Genomic DNA, 23428 nt, shown 5'->3' with positions numbered 1-23428 from the left:
CATAGACGGACCATGTGTACCACGCTTTGTGGACACTACCTGTGTTTGCTGATCTTATAACTGTAGCCTGCAGATTCAGGTGGCAGAGGCTCTTTTTAGAGATTAGAGGAAAACCAGGCGCAGAGCTCTGACAACAGAGAGTGGAGAGCTGAGATTCCTCTCCAAGGCTGTAGCACTTACCCTGATAAATTACGTTAATTAAAACTGCTGTTGAGGAAATGTTGAGCTGAGCACTGGGAGAGAGAGCCATGCCTGGGGAGTGCTCTGCTCACAAGCCTTCCCATGGCCTGCTGTGCTGCCTTGAAGTCCGAGGTTCTGGGGCCTCAGTGGGGCTTAGCGGGCGCTGTGAAGGCAATTGTGCAGAAGGGAGTTTCTTAGAACTAACCAGAGAAGTTTCAGTCCTGATTCTCAAGCACGACATATGAGAAGCCTTCTGATGATGTAATATGGCCGTCACTGTGGCAGGAAGTGGACTTGAGGTGGCTCTTTTAGTATTAAAATGCCCTTTCGTTTCTCGATTCCATCCATCTTAGATGCAGGAGGATAGCTTAGGGATGCATGAAGTCTTGAAAGCACCCCGACGCTGGCTGCTGGTCTCAGAGGCCCATAGGGGGCTTGTGTCCCCAGCTCTTGGCCAGAGCTCTTATGCTCCAGTTACATCCATAGCATTGGTGCTTGATATCTGAGAGGTGAGGGGTAGAGAACCCACACACCGTTGGTCTTGAACTTGTTGTCTCCCTTAAATACCTCGTTAAGTGGCTTGAGGGCAAATGCAGTCAGTGGTGACACCCTTCTGAGGGTCCTCTGTGAGGTGTCCTGAACAGTTGGTGTTAGACAGTGTGGTGTAAGGAGTTCCTCTAGTCTGAAGCATCAGTTTCCATTACCTCTTAGGGATTTGCTGAAGGCTAAAAGTGATGTATTGTTTGGTCTTCCCCGTCTTCCAGGTAAATGGATATCCAGGAATTCTCATCTCAAACCTTGAAATCATTGTATAGGTCAGTAGTTCAATATCCTCAGTAACAAATTTCTTTCCTGGTGCTATGCCAAAGTGTGTTCATATTTCTTGAATGTAAAATGTGATCCTGCTCTCTAAAATTGTCAACCCATGTATAGCATAAAGTGTAAAGTTAAAATTGAGTCATCCCAGTGCACAATGAGTCAGATTTCTATCTGCATTTGAAATTCTCTGCGTACACATTTTGCTGAAGAACTGTGAAACAGGACCTCTAGTTTTCCACAGCACTACCCACAGATTTAATGTGAAGACAACTCTCTGAGGTAGAAAGTTGCCTCAATCCTACTCACTGGAGACCAGTCTGAAATAGTTAGATAATTTGCTTAAGGTCATAATTACATAGGGAACTGTACATCCTGCCACAGATGGACTTTTTTTTTTTGGTATGTGAAAAATTTATTTTAAGCTTACTTTATAAAAGATAACAGCACGTGTGGGTGCATGCATGCTAAGTCGCTTCAGTGGTGTCCAACTCTTTGCAACACCGTGGACTGTAGCCCACCAGGCTCCTCTGTCCATGGGATTCTCCAGGCAATAATACTGGAGTGGGTTTCCATTCCCTCTTCCAGGGCATCTTCCTGACCCAGGGATGGAACTTGTATCTCCTGCGGCTCCTGCAGTGCAGGCGGATTCTTTACCATTGAGCCACCGGCGAAGCTGTGAAGTTGGGGCATGGCTATGTAAAATTGAAAATAGAAATCTTTTTTCTGTCAGTTACCCAGTTAGCAAGTAGGTTCCCTGATGCTTGTCTCAAGACTCGATTTTGAAGTCTTCGTGGCAATTCTCATAACACCAAGAACACATTTGACGTTTTTTATATAAATAAGAATGCACCGAGTTCTGTGTTCAAAGATGGACTTTTATCTCTTAAGTGATTTTAAGCAGGGAAGTGGCCTGATTTGATTGGTCCTTTCCAAAAATCATCTCAGTGACTGGGTAGGCTGGAATGAAAGTGGTGGATCTGAAGGCCAATCGAGAAACTTGGACTGTTCTGCACAAAAATTGGGGGGGAGGTGAAGTAGTGGAATGGAGTGGATTTAAGAGTGAGCGTGGGTAGAGTGAGCTGATTGGCTTCTGATGAGAGGAAAAATAAGCCTGGAGGAAAGTTGTCTTCTGGCTTGAGAGATTCAGGTTGCTGTACAGAATCTGTGAGCCATATTCCCAGCCTTTCACGGTTTGCCAAACCTGTTTGCTCTGTCACGCCTTCTTGGTGCCTAAACTGGTGGCCCCTTTCATGTGGAATTCCTTTCTTCACTTGTCTTTTGAAAACAACTGCTCATTCTTTAAGACCTGGGTTAAATGTCACACCTTCTGGGAAGCCTTTCCCCATCCTGTCCTCTGAGCTCTAATCAGTTTTCTTTTTAAACACAGCCCTATGCAGCATTTAATCGTGTTTTGTGAATTGTCTCTCTCCTTCCTTGTTTGTGAGTTGTTTGAGGTCGGTCTCAGACATCTTGGGGACCCAGTGGTAGAGTCAGTGTAGTGGTCCTACAGTGATAGTCCTTTTCAGTTAAAAAGGACTTGTAGGCCTGACATTTTCACACCTGATGGCAGCATCTCATCCTAGTGAGCCTAATTGATTGTTTTCCCAAAACCATGCCAAATAAATTGGATTTACATATCCACTGGATATTTCTGCTAAAAGCAAGGAAGCGGACATGGACTGTGGTTGTGGAACCACACACCCAATAGTTAGGAACCCAATTTTAGGTCCTATGTAAATAGTAGTCAACTGTCATTAACAAAGTACTGGTGACTTCTGTTTCTGACAGGACATTAGCTTGGATACTGTTAACGGTACTCCTAACTGGAGTAACTACACTGGTAATCACAAAATAAAACTCTTTATTTTCAAATGCTTTCCCCCAAGTTGACACAAAAGTAAGGAATCTCTGAAGCACCCTCACCCCCAGCCCCCATAAATAGAAGCAGCAGGAACTCTTGATTCCAACCTTTTTTCTGTTTCTAGAAAGTAAATCCATTTTCAAAGAATGAAGAGTTGCTTCACTTGAGAACAGAAAGTGTTAAGAACTTGCCAGGAGCAACTTTTGTTCCTGAGAGTGTGCCTTTCTTTGGAAGTTGCTGGACGATGTGAGGACAGGTAAGTCGTCTTTGCTGAGAGTTTTGAACCTCTAGCTTGAGCTTTTGTATTTAAAATTATACGGGGTTCAGGACTCAGGAAGTAAGGCGTGGCACCAGTGCTCCAACAAGGCTGAGACCTTGAAGGGCTTTGTATGAAGTCTAAGGTGGACAAAGATCTGCCAAATCATGGGAAAAGAAATGGAAACATACTTGCCTTCATCCTGGCACTGGATGCAGGAAAATTTTCAAGAAGCCATAACCACAAGTCAACTTCCATGGGGGTTCATGGTCTGAATTCCCACTGTGGTCCCAGAACCCCAAGCAGAGGGTTTAAAATAAACAGATCTGGGTTAGTATCATCCCCAGGTGATTGGCAGAAGCCAAAAGTAATTGTCTCTGGTGGAAGTCTTCAACTCAGGTTCAAAGAATTACCACAGGTAAGGCTCAAAGGAAAATGACTAGCTCACAGTCAAAAATGTATGGCTGATGGATGGGAAGGGTGTTTGGGGGAGAATGGATACTTGTATATGTGTGGCTGAGGCCCTTTGCTCTCCACCTGAAGCTATCACAGCATTGTTAATCAGCTATACTCCAATATAAATAAGCTTAAAGTCTCCACAGACCTATATAACAAGTAAAGAAATAAAAAAAAAAATCACAGTCGCAAGCAACATGCTAAATGAGAACCATCAGAGACCATAAGCAGTGTGAACTACTTGAATTTATCAAATAAAGAATATAAATGTTTATTTAACATGTTAAAGAAATCAAGTGGGAAGATTGAAAATATGAGTCTGGAAATAAGAGACTATCAGTGCTATTAAGAAGAAGTGAAAAAGGATCAAATAAAACTTGTTGAACTGAACAATATAGTCTTCATCCTTCAGTTGCTAAGTCGCGTCCCAGTCTTTGCGACTCTACAGACTGCAGCACGCCAGGCTTCCCTGTCCATCACCAACTCCCAGAGCTTGCTCAAACTCATGTCCTTTGAGTCGGTGCTGCCATCCAACCGTCTCATCCTCAATACAGAGACTGAACTGACAGGGAAGCGGTGCGGTGGAGACTGCTCTTCATCCTCCCCAACCCCACACCCAGAATCTCTTCTCCTTTCCTTCCTTTTAGCCCTAAAAACATGAGTTTTACTGGGCATGTGGTGGCCTAGCTAGTGAGCATTTTCCTCCTTACTTTATTTAGATGATTGGCTATTACTGTTTTTTGGGTCACACCTTGTGGCATGTGGGATCTTAGTTCCCCAACCAGGGATTGAACTCATGGCACCTGCAGTGGAAGGTGGAGTCTTAACCACTGGACCACCAAGGAAGGCCCTAGATAATTGGTTATTAACTAACAGGAATATAATGAAAACTCTTCTGAAAATAAAAGTCAAAACCAGCAATAACCTGTATCTAACTTCACAGTTACCATCACATTTCCCTGCCTTCCCCGACAACATAATCCTCCTCTTGAAGTCCCATGATGGTCGTTCACTTGCTTTTTTTTTCTTTGTCTTCCCTCCTTCCCTCTCTTCCTTTCCTGCTGCTTCTTCCCTTCCTTCTATAGATAGAGCATATTTCTGAGTTTAGGTCTTATATTTTGTCAAAAATTCATGCTGTTTACACTATTTGGGGATTTTTCCTAATATCCATATTGCTGTTTGATTGCTGTGTAATATTCCATTGCATTAAAAAAAAAAAATCCATTCTCCCATTCATGGGCATTTTGGTTATTTCCAGATTTTTCTCAGGTGAACAGTGCCACTGTGAATATTCTTGTTCTTGTGTCCTGCTTCACAAGGGCTAGAATTTCCTCTGGACCCATGTTGGAGTCAAATTGCTAGATCATAAAGCATGTGTTGAATGTTCAACTTTGAGAGATAATATCAAACTGTTTTCCAAGTAATTGCGCTAATTTACTCTCTACATCTTCTCCAGCATTTGATATTTCAACTTTAAGTTTTTTTCCAATTGAATAAGTTTAAAAGGTGACCTTGATATGACTTAATCACTGATGATGAGATGCCTGTAGGCACATTTATTGGCCAGATGTGTTTCCTTATTCATGTCTCTGGTGGTTTTCTCATTGGGTTACTTATGCCTTATTTTTAGTTATTGTCATTTCTATATTATTGACCCAAATTGCTCCTGGGTGTGTATACTGAAAATACCTTCTCTTGGTAACTTATTTTTTCACTTTTTAAAAGGTATCTTGAACAAATGTTACGAACATCAGTCATTCAGACAGACATCAAGTATTTTATAATTCGTGGTGTTTGCATCTTATTTGAAAGACTAAGATTTTAATCGCAAGGTTTGAAACTGTTAACTCTGCATCTTATACTAAGTTTTAAAGTTTTACTTCGGACGTTCAAGTTCTGAACTCATTCGAAATTGATTTTTGAAAATGGTATGAGGTAGAAATATAATTTCACCTTTTCCTTGCGGTGATCGTGGCCTTTTCAGCTGGGAGGGGATCCTAGCCATCAGGGTTCATGTTGCAGGAGGGGAGCCCACCCGTCTTGATCACATTCACCTGGGACTTGGCCCAGGTGGCTGTGGGCAGCGTGGGAAATGTTCAAGTCTTACTTTTGGGGGAAGAAAGCCATCTAACTGGGGACCAGGGAAGAGGGACTCTGTGGCTCTGGCTGCAGCATTGTGCGGTGGAGTCTCTCTTTTGTTGAACTGTGTTGGGGTCGGGGGGAAGTGAACAGGTCTTGATTCAAATACCACTGACTCACTTTTCTTGCTGCATTTTTGTAGGTTTTCCTGATTAGATGTTTGTGTGTTCTTTGCCTTTAAGACTATTTGCAGAGGCTTAAGTTAAAAAAGAAAATAATTTTCACTAGTTTTGCTAGGGAGGGGTCAGTGAAGCCCCTCTTGATGTTACACCGGGTGTTGATCTCTTCTCTGATTTTAGAATAATCTCATCGAGTTCTTTGAAACTTCTGTTTGCATTCTTCCTGAGTTGCAGTGAATGCATACCTTAGTCCTTCTCAGTCACTTTAGGTCAATTACTGAACAGCAAAAAACAAGTTGCATTCATTCCATCGACCACTTGGGGGAGCCAGATAGCTGAAAACAAGCAAGGTACCCGCAAGTTAAGCAGAGGTTCTCTCTGAGAGCGAGAGTTGAGGCTCCTCTAGTTCCAGGCTCTTATTTTCACATTTTGAGAAACAGAGGCTCAGAGAGAAGAAATGATTTGCTCACTGTTGTGCAAGTAACTGGTAACTGAAGATGAGAGTCTTTTTACTTACCAGCTCATTAACGAATCACTTGAAAAAAATCAGCTTTAGTCATAAGCCTACTAAGTTCTGAGCATGGCTAAGTCTGTGCAGAGTTGAAAATCACCCCACCCTTCTCCATTTCTCAGCTGATAGCTTTCCTGGGTCGGGAAGATGCCCCGGAGAAGGGATAGTCTACCCACTCCAGCATTCTTGGGCTTTTCTTGTGGCTCAGCTGGTAAAGAATCCACCTGCAATGTGGGAGACCTGGGTTCAATCACTGTGTTGAGAAGATCCCCTGGAGAAGGGAAATGCTTCCCATTCCAGTATTCTGGCCTGGAGAATTCCATGGACTGTATATAGTCCATAGGGTTGCAAAGAGTTGGACACAACTGAGCGACATTCACTTTTACTTTCATCGTAAACATGATATATCTTTCTGTTTGTTTAAATCTTTAATATGTCAATAAAATCATGTTTTCTAGAGGTCTAGCACATTTTAGATTATTACTAGGTAGTTGAGATTATCTGGTATGATTATAATATGATCTACTGTTTAATTATATTTTTATTTGTATATAGAAATTAATTATGTATGGGCTTTACAGGTGGCTTAGTGGTAAAGAGCCTGTCTGCCAATGCAGAAGACGTGGGTTCAATCCCTGGGTCAGAAAGATCCCCTGGAGAAGGAAATGGCAACCCACTCCAGTATTCTTGCCTGGAGAATTCCATGGACAGAGAAGTCTGACAGGCTACAGTCCATGGGGTCTCATGGACATGACTGAGCACAGAAATTAATTGAATTTTGATGTATTAATCCTACACCCATCACATTACTGAACTCCCCCTTTTTTCCCTCTGATCATTGGCCTATAGTTTGTTTGGGGTTTTCTGTTTAACTGGTTATAACATCTCCAGATAATGAGTGTCTCATTTCTTTCTTTTTTTCCTTAAACCTTAATTTCATTTTTATTATCTTATTATACTGGTTATAACCTCTAATCTCACAGTAAACAGAATGGGGATAGCAGGCATGTTTGTCTTATTCCTTATTGTAATGAGAGTGGAGCTAACATTTCCCCATTTAGCATGACTTTTGCCCTGTTTTGTTTGTTGTTGTAGTAGATATTCTTTCACTAAGTGAGAAAATTTCCTTTTATCTAGAATTATGAAGTTTGTTTTGTTTTTTAGTAAATGAGATTAAAGTTTATCAAATGATGTGTTTGCATTTGCTGAGATCAGTATTGATTTTTCTTTTTTTCCCAAGCTGTAAACTTTTTATTTTATATTGGCGTATAGCTGATTAACAATGTTGTGGTTGTTTCAGAGTATATGATTTTTCTTATTTAATCTATTACTGTGGTGAATTACTTATGGATTTTTCTAATATTCAACCACCCTTTAAGTGAAAGTCGCTCAGTCACGTCTGACTCTTTGCAACCCCATAGACAGTACAGTCCATGGAATTATCTAGGCCAGAATACTGGAGTAGGTAGTCTTTCCCTTCTCCAGGAGATCTTCCCAAACCAGGGATCGAACCCTTTAAACCATTATTTAATCGAACCACCCTTTAAACAATTATTTAATTACAAGAATAACCACAGTTGTGTGTAAAATTTTCACATCCATAATCTAGAGTGTTACAGACCTGTAGTCTTCAACTTTCTTCCAAGATTTTGCCTTCTGCTGCTGCTATTTCCTCTTCCCCCTCCCCTCCTCCCTTCTCCTCGTCTTTCTTCTTCATTGAGTTATGAAGATAGAATGAATTGGGGAGTTTTCCCTCTCTTTTCTCTGACTGCCTGGGTTTGGATCCTGGATCATCACTTACTGTTGCCACCTTGAGTCCTGTATCTTGGTTTCCTAGTATGTGAGCTAGAAATGCAAGAAATAACTGCCTCATAGGCAATGGCACCCCACTCCAGTACTCTTGCCTGGAAAATCCCATGGATGGAGGAGCCTGGTAGGCTACAGTGGGTTGCCGTCTGTGGGGTCGCACAGAGTCGGACACGACTGAAGCTACTTAGCAGCAGCAGCAGCAATGTTCTGGTGAAAATTTTAATGAGAAAATGCATCCAAAATGGTAATCACAGTGGTTGACCAGTGGACTGGTTCCAAATTGGGAAAGGAGTACGTCAAGGCTGTATATTGTCACCCTGCTTATTTAACTTGTGTGCAGAGTACATCATGTGAAATGCTGAGCTGGATGAAGCACAAGCTGGAATCAAGATTGCCGGAAGAAATATCAATAACCTCAGATATGAAGATGATACCACCCCTATGGCAAAAAGCAAAGAGGAACTAAAGAGCCTTTTGATGAAAGTGAAAGAGGAGACTGAAAAAAAACTGGCTTAAAACTCTACATTCATAAACCGAAGCTCATGGCATCTGGTCCCATCACTTCATGACAATTAGATGGAGAAACAATGGAAACAGTGAAAGACTTTATTTTCTTGGGCTCCAAAATCACTGCAGATGGTGACTGCAGCCATGACATTAAAAGACACTTGCTCCTTGTAAGGAAAGCTATGACAAACCTAGACAGCATATTAAAGCACTGTTTTACCAAAAAAGGTCTGTATAGTCAAAGCTATGGTTTTTCCAGTAGTCATGTATGGGTGTGAGATGTGGACCATAAAGAAGGCTGAACGTGGAATAATTGATGCTTTTGAACTGTGGTGTTGGAGAAGACTCTTGAGAGTCCTTAGGACTGCAAGGAGATCAAACCAGTCAATCCTAAAGGAAATCAATCCTAAATATTCATTGGAAGGACTGATGGCTGAAGCTGAAGCTCCAATACTTTGGCCACCTCATGCAAAGAGCCGACTCATTAGAAAAGACCCTGATGCTGGGAAAGGTTGAAGGCAGGAGGAGAAGGGGACGACAGAGGACAAGATGGTTGGATAGCGTCACTGACTCAATGGACATGAGTTTGAGCAAGCTCTGGGAGATGGTGAAGGACAGGGAAGCCTGACAAGCTGCAGTCCTTGGGGTCGCAAAGGGTCAGACACGACTGAGCGACTGAACAACAAAATGAAAGTTGCATTCATTCCATCGACCACTTGGGGGAGCCAGATAGCTGAAAACAAACAAGTTCCCAGCAAGCTAAGCAGAGGTTGTCTCTGAGAGCCAGAGTTGAGGCTCCTCTCGTTTCAGGGTCTCATTTTCGCATTTTGGGAAACAGAGGCTCAGAGAAAAGAAATGATTTGCTCACTGTTGTGCAAGTAACTGGTAATCTAAAGATGAGAGTCTTTTTACTTACAAGCTCATTAACAAATCACTTAAAAAAAGTCAACTTTAGTCACAAGCCTACTAAGTTCCGAGCAGAGTTGAAAGTCATCTCATCCTTCTCCGTTTCTCAGCTGATGAATTCATGTTGTACTTTTCATTTCATTAAGATCTGTGCTTGAAAAGGAGTAGGTTACCAGATATTGTTGAATACATCTCATGCCCTGATATCCACAGTTCTTACAGCATACAGGCAGTTGGCACTATGAAAAAGAAACGTGCTGACACACAAGAGTAAGGACACACACACGCACACACACTCTTGGCGAGCTCACCCAGTTTCCAAGCTTTAAGTATGCCCTGTAAGTGGATAAATCTCACTTTCTGTTTCCACCTAGATCATCCTCCTGGACTTCAGGCTCATTTATCTAACTTCTTACACAACATTTCCACTGGGGAGCCTGTGAGGCATCTCGTGTTCTTGTTTAAAATTGAGCTGCTAATCTCCTCCTGTCCTGTTCCTTCAACAGACTTAGTTTAGGGCAACCGCATTCTTCCGTTTGCTCAACCAACCTTCCCGTTGCCTTTAAACCCGTTCTCTCATTCTCCACACTGAACTCACCAGCAAGCGTGTTGGCCGTGCTCTTGAGGATAAATCCAGCATCCGACCACCTCTTCCTGCCTTGACAGCTCCCGTCGCGGCTCGCGCCACCATCATCTCTCTGGCCGTCGCCAGGGCTCCTCCCTGATCTCCCCGCGTCTGTTCTTCTGTAGCTTACTCTCCGGAGTGGCAGAGGGCTGCTGTTACAGATCTCAGTAGTGTCACTCAGTCCTTGGCTCAGGAACCTCCTCTGTGTCCCACCTCACCGCCCTTCCGGGGTGTCTCCATATGCTTCTGACTGTGTCTCCTACTCGTTCCCCACTCGGCTTCTCAGCTTGGCCGCACAGATCTCTTTGCTGTTCACTGACTATTCAGGAAGCTCCCACTCAGCGCCTGGCTCCATGATCTACCACGCTCTGACCCCAGATGCCTACAGAGCTCCCTCACCTCCCTTCCTGTCTGTACACATGTCACCCCTTGCCACTCTTTCCACAACTGCAGCACCCCACCCCACTTCTTTCCCTTCTCCCATGACATGTAACCCCCCAGATTCTACCTATTCCACTTACTTTGCTCAGGGTCTGTCTCCCTCCTGGGGAATGTTAGCTCCACAAGGGTAGCCCTTCTTGTTGTTTATTTCCAGCACAGAGCAGTGCTTACTTAGCGCATTGTTGGAATGAAAGACACAGACTTCAGAAGCTAGTCTGTGTGAGGCAAAGGGTGCTAGGAAAGGAATAAAGTGATTTTGACCTGCTTATCCCTGAAGTTACTGAATCCCTCTTGCTGTGGGCAGTTGCTCTGTCTTTGATCTTACATATGAGGGTACGAGGGTCCTTTTTGTTGTTGTTGTTCTTAAATGTGAATGGAATGAGTTAAGACCCTGCAAATGTTGATGAACTACACTCAGACCCTGCAGGGCCTCTGGGTATTATGAGGCAGGAGGCAGTGCCTCCTGTCTGGAAAGTCACTGACTATGAGACAGTAAGATGTGACGAAGCAGACAGTGATCCTTTGTGCAGAAAGTGTCGAGATGGTGGAAGGCAGGTCAGACAGCTGCAGAAGGGTCCTTGAGGGGTGTGATTGAAGGACATCTAAAAAGATAGGTCGAGCCATGTTTGCAGAGATTTGTCTCCAGGTCAAAGTCCAAACTCCCTAGTCTGGAATTCTGTGGGTGAGGCACAACTGATTTTGAGCAAGAGAAGACCCAAATGGTCTAGAAAGATTTGTCTATCCAGGATGGAATAGAGGGAGGTGATTCTGAGTCAGGAGGTCATTAAAAAATTTTAATCTCTGATGGTGATGGCGTGGACTCTCAGGGGAGCAGCAGGAATAGACTTGGAAGAACAAGGTAACATCAGGAAAAGACTTGGAACTAGAGAGCTGCAAACTAAAGAAAAGGGAGAAGAGAAAATTCACTAATACACGTAGACAAAGAAAGGAAGAAAGAGGAAGGCCGGAGAGGAAGCTAAATTGTGGAGGAAGATGAGCATTGCAGCGTCTGTCTTAGTGACTCCAGGGGAACTTCAACCACAAACTTTTCTCTCTCACAGTTTTGGAGGCTGGAAAGTCCAAGGTCAAGCCGACTCCTAGCTTGCCATGGCCACCTTCTCCCTGTGTCCTCACATGGCAGACAGAGATCCTGTGTCATCTCCTCTTCCACTAATCCCATCGGGGGCTCTGCCCTGACAACCTCATTAACCCTCATTATTCCCAAAGGCCGCCTCCAAATTCTCTCCCACTGGGGATGAGAGTTTCAGCACATGGGTCTTGGGTGGACACCAACATCAGTCCACAGCGTGGACGCTCAGCACTCACTACTTGAGGAGGAGCAGGGTTGAGGTCCCTTTCTGGGTGTTCAGGAGCAAAGGACGGAAGTTCAAGAGAAGATTCTTGTCCATGTGGGAGGATCTGTGATTATCTGAAGGCAAGAGGGAAGAAACCAGGACAACGAAGAGAAGATCAAATGTGCCAGGTAAGGAGCAAGATGGAGAGGTGGTTCTTTGCAAGGAGAGAGGTCTCTAGCTTGCTGAGGCCAGAGGGAATCTGGGCAGGCTGGAGAAAGAGAAAATGTTTGAAGGCAGAGATAAGGAAACTGGAAGGAGCTTACTGCTCACGATGTTTCTGGGGAAGAAGGAAGCACAGTTCTCTGGCAAGGGCAGGATAAGATGCAGAAGAGGGATCAGGGCTTGCCAAGGAGGGTGTGGAACCTGGCACTTGGATCCCATGGACCAGTCCATCCGTTGATCTTACCATCTTCTCACTGTTCCTCACTCCTCTCCTGTTCTTGCTTCCTTTAGAGCCTGCTTAAAATCCGTGGTCAGTCACTGAAATCATCGTCTTGCCCCTCTTCATTGTCCGTGTGGTTTCTGAACCATAACCCTGATATAATATCACTCTTTACCCTGCCCAACTCTTGACCTGTTCTGCACCCACATAAGCTTATGTGCTACAGCAGTCCTATGTATAATAAAAAATGTGCTTACCCATTCCACAGACCAGGATGCAAAGTCTGTGGGTGATGTCCACTCTTCTTGATGTCCTGTATCTTAAATAATGTGATATCAAGTGAGTTGTTATTAATATACCTATATTAGATGATACAGAGAAGGCGATGGCACCCCACTCCAGTACTCTTGCCTGGAAAATCCCATGGATGGAGGAGCCTGGTAGGCTGTAGTCCATGGGGTCGCTAAGAGTCAGACACAACTGAGCGACTTCACTTTCACTTTTCACTTTCATGCATTGGAGAAGGAAATGGCAACCTACTCCAGTGTTCTTGCCTGGAGAATCCAAGGGACGGCGGAGCCTGCTGGGGTGCCATCTATGGGGTTGCACAGAGTCAGACACGGCTGAGGTGACTTAGCAGTAGCAGTATTAGATGATAAAGAGAGAAGAGAACAAAAATAGTTGATACATACACACAGACATATTCATAACAGTAAGGAAGATGGATGTGAGAGTTGGACTGTAAAGAAAGCTGAGTGCCGAAGAATTGATGCTTTTGAACTGTGGTGTTAGAGAAGACTCTTGAGAGTCCCTTGGACTGCAATGAGACCCAACCAGTCCATCCTGAAGGAAATCAATCCTGAATATTCATTGGAAGGACTGATGCTGAAGCTGAAACTCCGATACTTTGGCCACCCGTTTCAAAGAAATGACTCATTGGAAAAGACCCTGGTGCTGGGAAAGACTGAACCAGGAGGAGACGAGGACGGCAGAGGATGAGATGGTTGGATGGCATCAGTGACATTAATTTGAGCAAGCTCTGGGAGTTGGTGGTGGACAAGGAAGCCTGGCATGCTGCAGTCCATGGGGTCGCAAAGAGTCGGACACGACTGAGCGACTGAACTGAACTGAAGGAAGATGCACTCTAACAATGATAGTTCTCATAACAATTATAGTCCTCACTGGTCCTGAGATTGTAGCTGATATCTGTAATTATTAATACCTTCTCCAACTATTCTTATTTCCCCCTGGTGGCTCAGACGGTAAAGAATCTGCCTGCAATGTGGGAGACCTGGGTTTGATCACTGGGTTGGTAAAATCCCCTGGAGAAGGGAACAGCAACCCACTCCAGTATTCTTGCCTGGGAAATGGCATGGACAGAGGAATCTGACAAGCTATAATCCATGAGGTTGCAAGAGTCAGACACGACTTAGCAACTAAACAACAACAACAGTTTATATTTACCATTTCTTCTATCAGTTTTGTATATCTTGTATTTTTCCAGGAATTTACTCATTTCATCTAAATTTAAGTTTTGGGTCTGTGGTTGCTCAGAGTCTTCACTTATAATCCTTTTAATTTTGGTAACATCATTAGTCATACTGCTTCTTTTAGTCCTGATTTTTATTCAAGTCTTTTCTCCTTCATGTTTGGTCAGTCTAGTTAAAGATTTGTCAATTTTGTCAGACTTTCAGAGAGCCAGCTTTCAGTTTCATTGATCATCTCTGTGGTTTTTCTACTCTCTTCTCTTCCTCAGAACCCCCAGCACAGTTCTCTCAGTGGCATTGACCACTGGAGCCTGAGATGTCGGCAGGTAGCCCTTTGCCTGCAGGTAGGATCTGTTGGTTCTTTTTCTTGCTTAAGGTGAGGTTGGGGAATTAACAGCATTGAAATTACCTATGAGTCTGTTAGACCCACAGGTTCTTGGGACCCCATCCCAGTATCCTGATCCTAAATCACAACCTGTATGTTAACAGCATCCTCAGGGAACCGTTTGCACATTCAGGTTGAGAAGCACTTGGTCTGATACGTTCATCTGGCAAGTGAGAAAATAAAGGGCTTGAGAGGCAACGTACCCCCCAGGAGGGGGTTCACGTAGGAACACTAAGAGGTGATGGGGAGGGTGGGGAGGGAGAGGAAAGGGAAGACAAGGGGGCGGGAGATGAGAAAATGAGAACCAAGAGCTGGGATGTGGGGAACTGTCACCTGGGCGGAGGGCCTCGCTCATCTAAGGCCAGCTGGGGATGTCTTAGCCACGAGAGTACAAGGTGTCTCTGTGTTCTCGGTATCAGGCTTGAACGTGCCTGTCAGAAAGCACACCCAGATTTCCATAAACCCCCAGTTCTTCTGACAGTGAAAGTCACTTTTAGAAAAAAAAAAAACAAAACAGAAAATGGAAACATCTGTTATGGGCTCTCGAGATGCCCAGGTGTCAGGAGTCCCAGGCCCAGCTGTCCCCCCTCAGGCCTGCTCCCTGGACCTCCCGCAGGCCACCAGCCGCCGCCCCGGGCCCTTCAGACCTGCTGCCATAAATCTACAGTGACCCTCCCCTGCCTGCACGGCCAGCTCCTCTCCAGGGCCATCGGAGGTTATTTATGGCAGCCCACAGCATTCTCTGTAAGGTTTCAGCCCCAGATGCAGGAGACGCATGTTCTATTTCTGTTTGACATCCGGTGTCAGGAGTGAGCCCTGGATGAGGTGAAAGTAATTCCGCATTATATACAGAGGGTGAAGTTATGTGGTGATGTATCAACACCAAGCCCTGGAAGTCCTTGGAAATCAGGAGAGTATAATTTTAGAATGAACGTAATGAAAACGTTAAAAGAAGATCCATTTTTCTCCTCTACCGCTAAGCTGGGCTAACAGATAACTGGGAGAATTTTCCAAGGGTGGATGAATGCCTCCTGCTGGAGTTGTTCCCGGGAGGAGGCTGTTGAGCTGGGAGAAGGGGCCTCCCTCGCACCAGCCCTGACCTCTCTGGGGTTCAAGACCAGAACTTAGCGCTGCCTCTCAGACGTCTTCCCGAGAATGCCCTGCCGACAGCAACTCAAAATCCAACCCATCTGAAACGCAACTCCTGACTTTGCTTCCAAATGGCTCCTCCTTCTCTAGTCCACAACTAGGTTATAGGACCATTTAGTTCCCTCTCGCCCAAACTCCAAGAAGGTTCCTCTTTGACTTTTCCTTGTCCCCAGCTCCTCCCCTCTGGAGTTGGCTTGTTGTTGTTCAGTTGCTAACTCCTGTCTGACTCTTTGTTACCCCCTGGACAGCAGCATGCTAGGCTTCCCTGTCCTCCCCCATCTCCCAGAGTTTGTTCTAACTCATGTCCATTGAGTCAGTGATGCCATCCAACCACCTCATCCTCTGCCCTTAAGGGTGCAGTCTAACACCCCCTCTCTAGTGGAGTCCTCATGCCTTCCTGGGCAGACCCCCCAGGCAGCGCCTAAGTGCTCCCCTGGACACACACTCTGTCCCGACGTGGGTGGACACATCTTCCTCTTTTGGTCGAGAGTTACAGCTTCTCATATTTAGACAGAGGCACCATGTAGGAAGGTGGAAGATTCCTGACACACTCCACACACAGTCCTCCCAGCTCCAGACGGTCCCATGACATCACATGTATGTTACCTGACTCCCTCTGTAGAGGCTTGATTTGGGGACCTAGTTCTAAACTACACATTTTCAAATTCTTTTTTTTGGAAAGAAAATGCTTTTACAAAGCAAGAGTTGCTTTAGTTGAAGGCAGAGAGAAGAGCCAGGAGCCCCCTAGACCCTTGCGTCCACAGTGGGAGCCTTGCTGCTCTGTGGTGCGGACACTGAGAGGCCCTGCCCCAGCCCCTGGTAGTCTGTCTACATTCGGATCCTGCAGCCACCTGCTGATTCTGGCCTGACCACCTGCAACCACAAGCAGCAGTCAACCAGGCCTCAGACCGGCCCGCGTCCCCCACCCCAGCCCCGTCCAGCCCGTGACACTCTCTTTCCTCTGCCTGTGTGATCACAGCCCCACAGCCAATGAAGTCAGCGAGGGACTTGCAGGGGACCCTTCTGCAGGACGCTCCACTGCTCTTTGTGTTTCCTCCAGCATTTTACAGAATTGTTGGGTTTCTTGGGGCCCTCCATCCCCCATCTAATGAATTTTAAACAAACCAGGCAAAAATGAATCAAATACTCAATTGATTCACTCAATTCCCTCATGAGGAAGTGTCTGTAAAATAGTCCCCATCCTCTTGTTTCCTAAATATTTGTGATTCCGCTTGCCTAACAGTAAGCACACGGATGAAGAAGGTGAGCTTGGAGTAAGAAAACAGCCTTCTCTTGCATTTAAGATGTGTTGAGACACGGCCCCCCCCACCCTCCACGAAGCCCTGCCTTTGGTTTGGGTTCAGACAGTTGATATTGGTTTGCTCTGTACTTCAGCTCTGCCTCATCTTCCTAAAGGAAATCATAAGAGGACAGGTGACTCTCTCGCTCCATCTCACATCACATGTGCCCAGGGGTCCTTCTCATCCTCATCTTCCTCCCAGTTTGGCTCAGAGGCCGTGGGAGTGCAAACTCGTCTGACCACTCTGGAAAACAGTTCACAAGTTCCTTATGAACATTCTCCTACCCTACAAACAGGGCTACCCAGGTGGCACTGCTGGTAAACAACCCGCCAGACACGGCTTTGATCCCTGGGTCAGGAAGATCCCCTGCAGGAGGGCATGGCAACCCACTCCAGTATTTTTGCCTGGAGAATCCCATGGACAGAGGAGCCTGGTGGGTACAGCCCATAGGGTCGCAAAGAGTCAGACACGACTGAGCATATGTACACACGGGATTGGAGTGGACGAGAGGGTTTGCCCCCAGGGACAGCCTGGTCACTGGGCTCTGGGGTTTTCTGTGCCCTCCTGAGGTGGCTGTGTTTGGCACTGACTATCTATGGAACTCATTTTCAGCAGGGTTAACTGTGGCGGGCCTGTCCTGTTCTTAAATAGCAATGAAGCAGCGGGGTGGTAGAGTTGTGCGTGCGTGCGTGTGTCTAATGCTAAGTTCCTTCAGTCGTGTCCTACTCTTTATGACCCCATGGACTGTAGTATATCTAATAAACCTTTTATTTTACAGAAGTTTCAGATTTACAGAAAAGCTTCAAAAATAGTGCAGAGGGTTCCCATGTACCCCACACCCAGTGACCCCTTCCAGTAACCTCTGACCTACGTGTGGTGTATTTGTTATAATCAATGAGCTGAAGTGGGGAGCGTGGTCTTGAGCAGGGCCTCGGCAGGTGGGGTGAGGACAGAGCGCCCCAAGAGAAGGCATGGTATGTGGAGAGCCAGGGAGGTGGGCCTGAGCAGGGTGAGCTCAGGGGACAAGGGAGCCCAGTGGGGCTGGGTATAGGCTGACAGGGGAGGCTTTTCATGCAATAAGCGGATTGTTCCGGGCACACAGGTGTGGCTCTTTTCCAAAGGGCTCTAACCCACATCCCCGACTTCTTCCTCATCTCTTTTCTGATGTGGGGAAGGAGATGCCCTTTGCTGAACCCACCCTGAGAATGTGCTCTGTAGAGGAGGTTTTCTACATGGACGTACTCTGGTCTCACCTGTCTCTGTAATCAGGAACCCAGTCTATTTCTCTCTTACTACAGAGGTCTGTGGTATTTATGGGGTTAATAAAGGAGGATGCTTTTACACTTATTAGAGATCACAAAGTCCCCCAAATGCACCATCCTACCACTGTTATATTACAGTTGCTAAAAATACCCCACGACCACGGGTGAGCTCAGAGCAACAGATAGCCCACAGACTAATTTCATCCTTGGCAGAAGGCCACACAGCCTCCAGACAGGATCAGAATCAAACTAGGGGCCGCTAAATATAGAAATATAAATTTGGGTTTGTTTGGAATCATTTGAAAACTGAAAGAACACATAAGCCCGTGTGCAAGCCTGGTAGCGTCTTCCAAAAGCAGAGCTCACCTTAGTGTCAGTTGGTCCTGCACCCTCAGCACCATTCTTGGCCCCTCAGTGGAAATATGAGCCCAGTCTCTGCGTCTGAAGTCATAGCAGACTCTTGAAGCAGCCCGGGCTGGATATAGACGTGATACCGTCATCTACTCCCAGGGGCTGCGCTGAGGCCCCGGAGGCCGACTGACTGACTTCGGAGACCCCGGGCTCTCTTACCTCGTGTGTCTGCGCCTTTCCCATCCAGACGGAGGACGGGGGTCTGTCACTTCCCCTTGAAGTTTCACCCAGCACTGGAGTCCCACTGAGAAAGACTGACTGGGAAAAGGGAAGAAGGAAAAGGGCTTCCTTGCAGGCATCCTGCCCTGCGTGCCCTTCTTGTTCAGGGTTTATGGTGAGAAGGTTCCTCAGAGCACAAACACACCTGCCCTGAGGAGCTCTGGGTAGGTGGCGATGCAGGTGAAGGATGACCAGGCCAGGGGAAGAGAGTGGGGGGCTCACTCCTGGTCCTGTTTGGGCACCCGCTCTAGATCCCTGAGGAAGCAGCCATCAAGGTAAAGGGCTCTGGAGAACATGCCAGGACCACCAGCCAGTCTAACTGGCCCAGAGTTTCTCAAGTGGCTGCAGGCCACACACACAACTCTCCTCTGGCTGCCTCCCTCCCCTCGCTCAGTCGGGACCACTCTCCTTGCCCACGTGCTTCTCTCACTCCAGCCCTTTGTCCCTCAGATACCCCACAATCCTTCTCTGGACCTTTGCTTTCTGCCCCCTGGGAAGCTGTTCCATCTGGTGCCTTTACAGCCTTCCTCTTTTTACTTAGAGGTCAGTTCAGATGTCGCCTACTCTGAGAAATTTTCCTGAAGCCATTCGACAACCGCTCTTTTAAATTTAATACTATCTCCCTGCTTTATCTCCTTTGATTTAACTCATGACTACCTATTATAGATCACATCACACCATATCATACCTTTGTTGTAATCTATTTTCCCGATGACTCAGAGCTGAAAAGCAACTCAGAAGAACTGGCCTCCCAACATGGAGAGATTGTAGAAACAGCACCATCAATTAATGGAGCACAGATGTTCATTTGTATGCACAAGAAAACAACCCAGTCTTACATGTAACTAAGCCTAAAAGAATGCCTCATAATAAGTATGACATAACCATTCTCAAGAAGAATGAATAAGAAGACTTAGCGTCAAAATTCCATAGGCAGGAATTTGTATTTCTTTGAATCAAGATTGCCGGGAGAAATATCAGCAGCCTCAGATATGCGTATGATGCCACTCTAATGGCAGAAAGCAAAGAGAAACTAAAGAGCCCCTTGATGAGGGTGAAAGAGGAGAGTGGAAAAGCTGGCTTAAAGCTCAACATTCAAAAAACTAAGATCATGGCATCCAGTCCCATCACTTCATGGCAAACATAAGGGGAAAATCTAGAAGCAGTGACATTTTATTTTGGGGGGCTCTAAAATCACTGCGGACGGGGACTGCAGCCATGAAATTAAAAGATGCTTGCTCTTTGGAAGGAAAGCTATGACAAACCTAGACAGTGTATTGAAAAGCAGAGACATCACTTTGCCGACAAAGTTCCACATAGTCAAAGCTGTGGTTTTTCCGATAGTCATGTACGGATGTGAGAGTTGCACCATAAAGAAGGTTAAGCACTGAGAAACTGATGCTTTCGAACTGTGGTGCTGGAGAAGACCACAGTTTGAGAGTCCCTTGGACTGCAGGGAGATCAAACCAGTCAATCTTAAAGGAAATCAACCCTAAATATTCATTGGAAGGGCTGATGCTGAAGCTGCAGTACTTTGGCCACCTGATATGAAGAGCCGACTCATTGGAAAAGACTCTAATGCTGGGAAAGATTGAAGGCAAAAGGAGAAGGGGGCAACAGAGAATGAGGTGGTTAGATAACATCACCAAATCAATGGACATGAATTTGACAAGCTCCTGGAGATAGTGAAGGACAGAGGAGCCTGGCCTGTTGCAGTCCATGGGGTTGTGAAGAGTCAAACACGACTAAGCAACTGAACAACAACAGCAAAGTTATAGAAAAGAATCCAGAATCAGTGAGATCTCGGATTTGATGGAGTACAGTGAATACAATGAGTGTAAAAGTTTGAGAGTGGAGCAGCACCAGGTGATGGGGACAAGTGGCGGGGGCACCGGGATCATGGGGGGAGGCCTGGGGTCCCGCAGGAGCAGAAGTGACTCAGGAAGGGACCGCTCCTCCCAGCTGGGCTCCTCTCTGCAACGTCACTGCACTGTCATCTTAACAGCCCTCGGGGCCACTTAAGTGTAAGAATTACTTTGCTACCGACATTGAGAAAAAACACATGGCAGATAGACCCAATTCCCGCTCTCCAAATTACCCCAAATAAACAGAAGAATGTTTGAGGCCCCCGAGGGATATATAGGGAAGAGAAAAAGGCAAGTGTGAGGTAACAGCTGTGGCTGGGGAGGTGGGGGAGCCGTCTGCCCAGACATTGCTGCATTCTCTCTCCAGGTCAAGCAGAAACTGCAAGCAGTAAATGCAACTGTCCCAATTTGTTTTCTCATGAAAATGTCAGCTTGAGCTCTTGAAGGAATCCTTTTCTTATGGCCCAAGCAAAGAAACCTTTTTTTATTGTGTGGCCCCTCAGGACAGAAGAGGCTTTTTGATCCTGTTCCATGTTTCCAGATTGCTGGTATCCTTCAGATTGGCTTGCCCAGGGGGCTGATATAAATTTTCAGGTGGAGAAGCACGATGCTGACACGTTTGTTTGGTTTAAGCCAGAGCTGTCTCCAGGGCCCAGGAGGGATGGGCTTCTTGGCTTCCCCTCCGCCTGCCCCCCAGGTGAGACCCATGGCTGCAAATGGCCCTTTCTTGGCAAGACAGTTTAATGGCATGGGGCATGAAAGGGATATGCCTGCATAATTCTTGTTAATAAATGTCTTATTTAGTTACCTCATGTTAATTATTCACTAAGCAGAGGCAGTTGTAACTTGGAGCTCTGGTTTGAATGCTCCTTGAGCTTTTTCTTTCTCCCTTCCCTCCCCCCACCCTCCTCCTCCCCAACCCTCCGGACAGCTCTTCTCAAAAGAAGAGAGCCCAGACCGCTGTCTGGCTCCTGAGAGAACCAGCAGCTATTACAGCTGGACAGGATGTCAGAGATCACAGAGTTGGGTGATTTCCAAACCACTCCGAGGAGTCTGAGGGTTTTCATGCTCAGCCTCTGGGATGGGATGGCATGGCTCGGTGGGCAAGGCCCTTGCCTCTCTGGTTCAGCTCCTGTGACCTGATCCCAGTTCCCTTTGCACATGTGCAGTTTCGGGAGCAGGTTTTGTAAGGAGAAAAAGATTGGAGTCCCAGAAAGGTCTAAAAATCGCTGATGCAAATCAGGCCTCTCATCTGCAGGTGAGGATGCTGAGGTCCAGAGAGGTAGAGTGACTTTCCTGGGGGTGCACAGCTTCTTAGTAAGGGAGTCCGAACTAGGAGGCCTGTCCTCTCCCTGTTGCATGGCTTGGGATGGAGAGAGGAACCCAGAGAAGAGAGAGAAAGTGGGAAGGAGGAAGGTGGTCAAGTGTCCCTGTCTCTCTTCTGGCATGCAGAGCATGATGGCTTCTTGAAACACCTCCCGGGCTGCAGGCGGTGGGGTCTTAGTGTGCTTGCTGAGAACAACAGTGCAAAAGTGACCTGGCTCTGTGGTCTGTCTAATTACTAGATGAACACAGACAGTGCCTGTTCTCGAGGCTTCAGGGTTTGTGGTGTCAGACCTGAGCTGGCTCCCAATTTCACTGTGAATGAAGTTCTCTATTTAAAAAAAAAAATGTATTGTTATTTTGGCGGTGGATTTCTGGAAAATATTTATGAAAATGGACACCAATTTTACCATATTTCCCAGTAGAATGAATTTAGTCTTTGGGATGGAGTTATATTTAGGTCTATTGACCTAGGGTAAGTTTTAAAGTAAAAAATTAGACGTAAATAAAAATGTTTAGTATATTTTTGAAATCATTGCCTTTGTTACTGTTATTAAAACAAAACAGAATTTTCATGAGTTAATAGAATTCTGTGGTTAGAGACTCTTGAAACTCACCTTTGCTCCTTGATAGCTGTGTGTGTTAAGTTACTTCAGTCGTGTCTCTTTGCGACCCCATGGACTGTAGCCCGCCACGCTCCTCTTTCCATGGACTTTTCCAGGCAAGAATACTGGAGTGGGTTGGCATTTCTTTCTCCAGGGGATCTTCCTGACCCAGGGATTCAGCCTGGGTCTCTTACATCTCCTATTGGGACGTGGGTTCTTAACCACTAGTGCCATCTGGGAAATCTCCTGATAGCTGTGTGACATTGGGCAAATCACTTAACCTCTCTGAGCCTTGAACATCCCCCTCTGTAAAAGAGTGATAAGAATACCTTCCCTTGTGCGCACTGACTGTGTTAATACATAAAGCCTTTGCAACAGCACCCAGTATGGGATTCACTGTGTTTCATGAATCTCTCAACAATTTTAGAAGATTCTTGGTCTATATTGTTTTAAATATTGTGTCTTTCCCGTTCCATTGGGCCTTTTCCAAGACTCGTAGCATGTCTTTTATGTTTCCATTTCTTTGTCTTTAGAGGGTCTTCTGGATAATGTCTTTGGTTCCATCCTTCAGTTCACTGAGATTCTGATGTACTCCATCCAATATGCTTTGTAACCCATTTGTGATGGAGACCACTAGCTGTATGCAATAAATCATTCTCTCCTTCTTTTGTGTTAATAGGACTGTGGTTGGACACCTGCCTCCTCAGCTCTGTGGCATTTCCCAGACAGCTTTACAGTTGGTGTGGCTGGGTCACTGAGCCTTCAGTTGATGTCAGTGGATGTGGTCTGGACAGGGGGCATGTCTCTTCCACAGCCTGTCTCCTCTTTGTAAGACAAAAAGTGGGTAAAGCTCCACAGTCCATAAACACATGGCTTACAATGGGATTAGTTAAAAAATGGAGGGAAAAGCATTTCAACTCTTTATAACAATTCAGCCTGGTCACAATACCTGAGCATGTAATCATTTTTAAAGTCATTCATTTTTTTTTTTTTTTTGAGGGGGAGGTATTTTATAGAAGTAATAGTTTAAAAAGGATTGGAAGAAAAAACTATTT

General features: G+C 45.6%; 1 long non-coding RNA gene across 1 annotated transcript in view; it reads left to right on the top strand.

Moving 5' to 3' along the window:
• The first annotated feature begins 2984 nt into the window (after positions 1 to 2984).
• The window catches only part of LOC145542251 (uncharacterized), a 209883-nt gene continuing 189439 nt past the window's right edge, over positions 2985 to 23428 (top strand). Inside the window, exons 1-2 of the long non-coding RNA XR_014079724.1 lie at positions 2985 to 3116; positions 14123 to 14197. This is a non-coding gene — a long non-coding RNA (uncharacterized LOC145542251). The remainder of the gene's footprint in view (positions 3117 to 14122; positions 14198 to 23428) is intronic.

This window comes from Giraffa tippelskirchi, chromosome 3, assembly GCF_054371585.1.
Source record: "Giraffa tippelskirchi isolate mGirTip1 chromosome 3, T2T-mGirTip1v1.2.pri, whole genome shotgun sequence".
NCBI classification, from domain to species: Eukaryota; Metazoa; Chordata; class Mammalia; order Artiodactyla; family Giraffidae; genus Giraffa; species Giraffa tippelskirchi.
The sequence above is the reverse complement of the archived record's forward strand: the minus strand, read 5'-3'. Positions and strand labels throughout refer to the sequence as shown.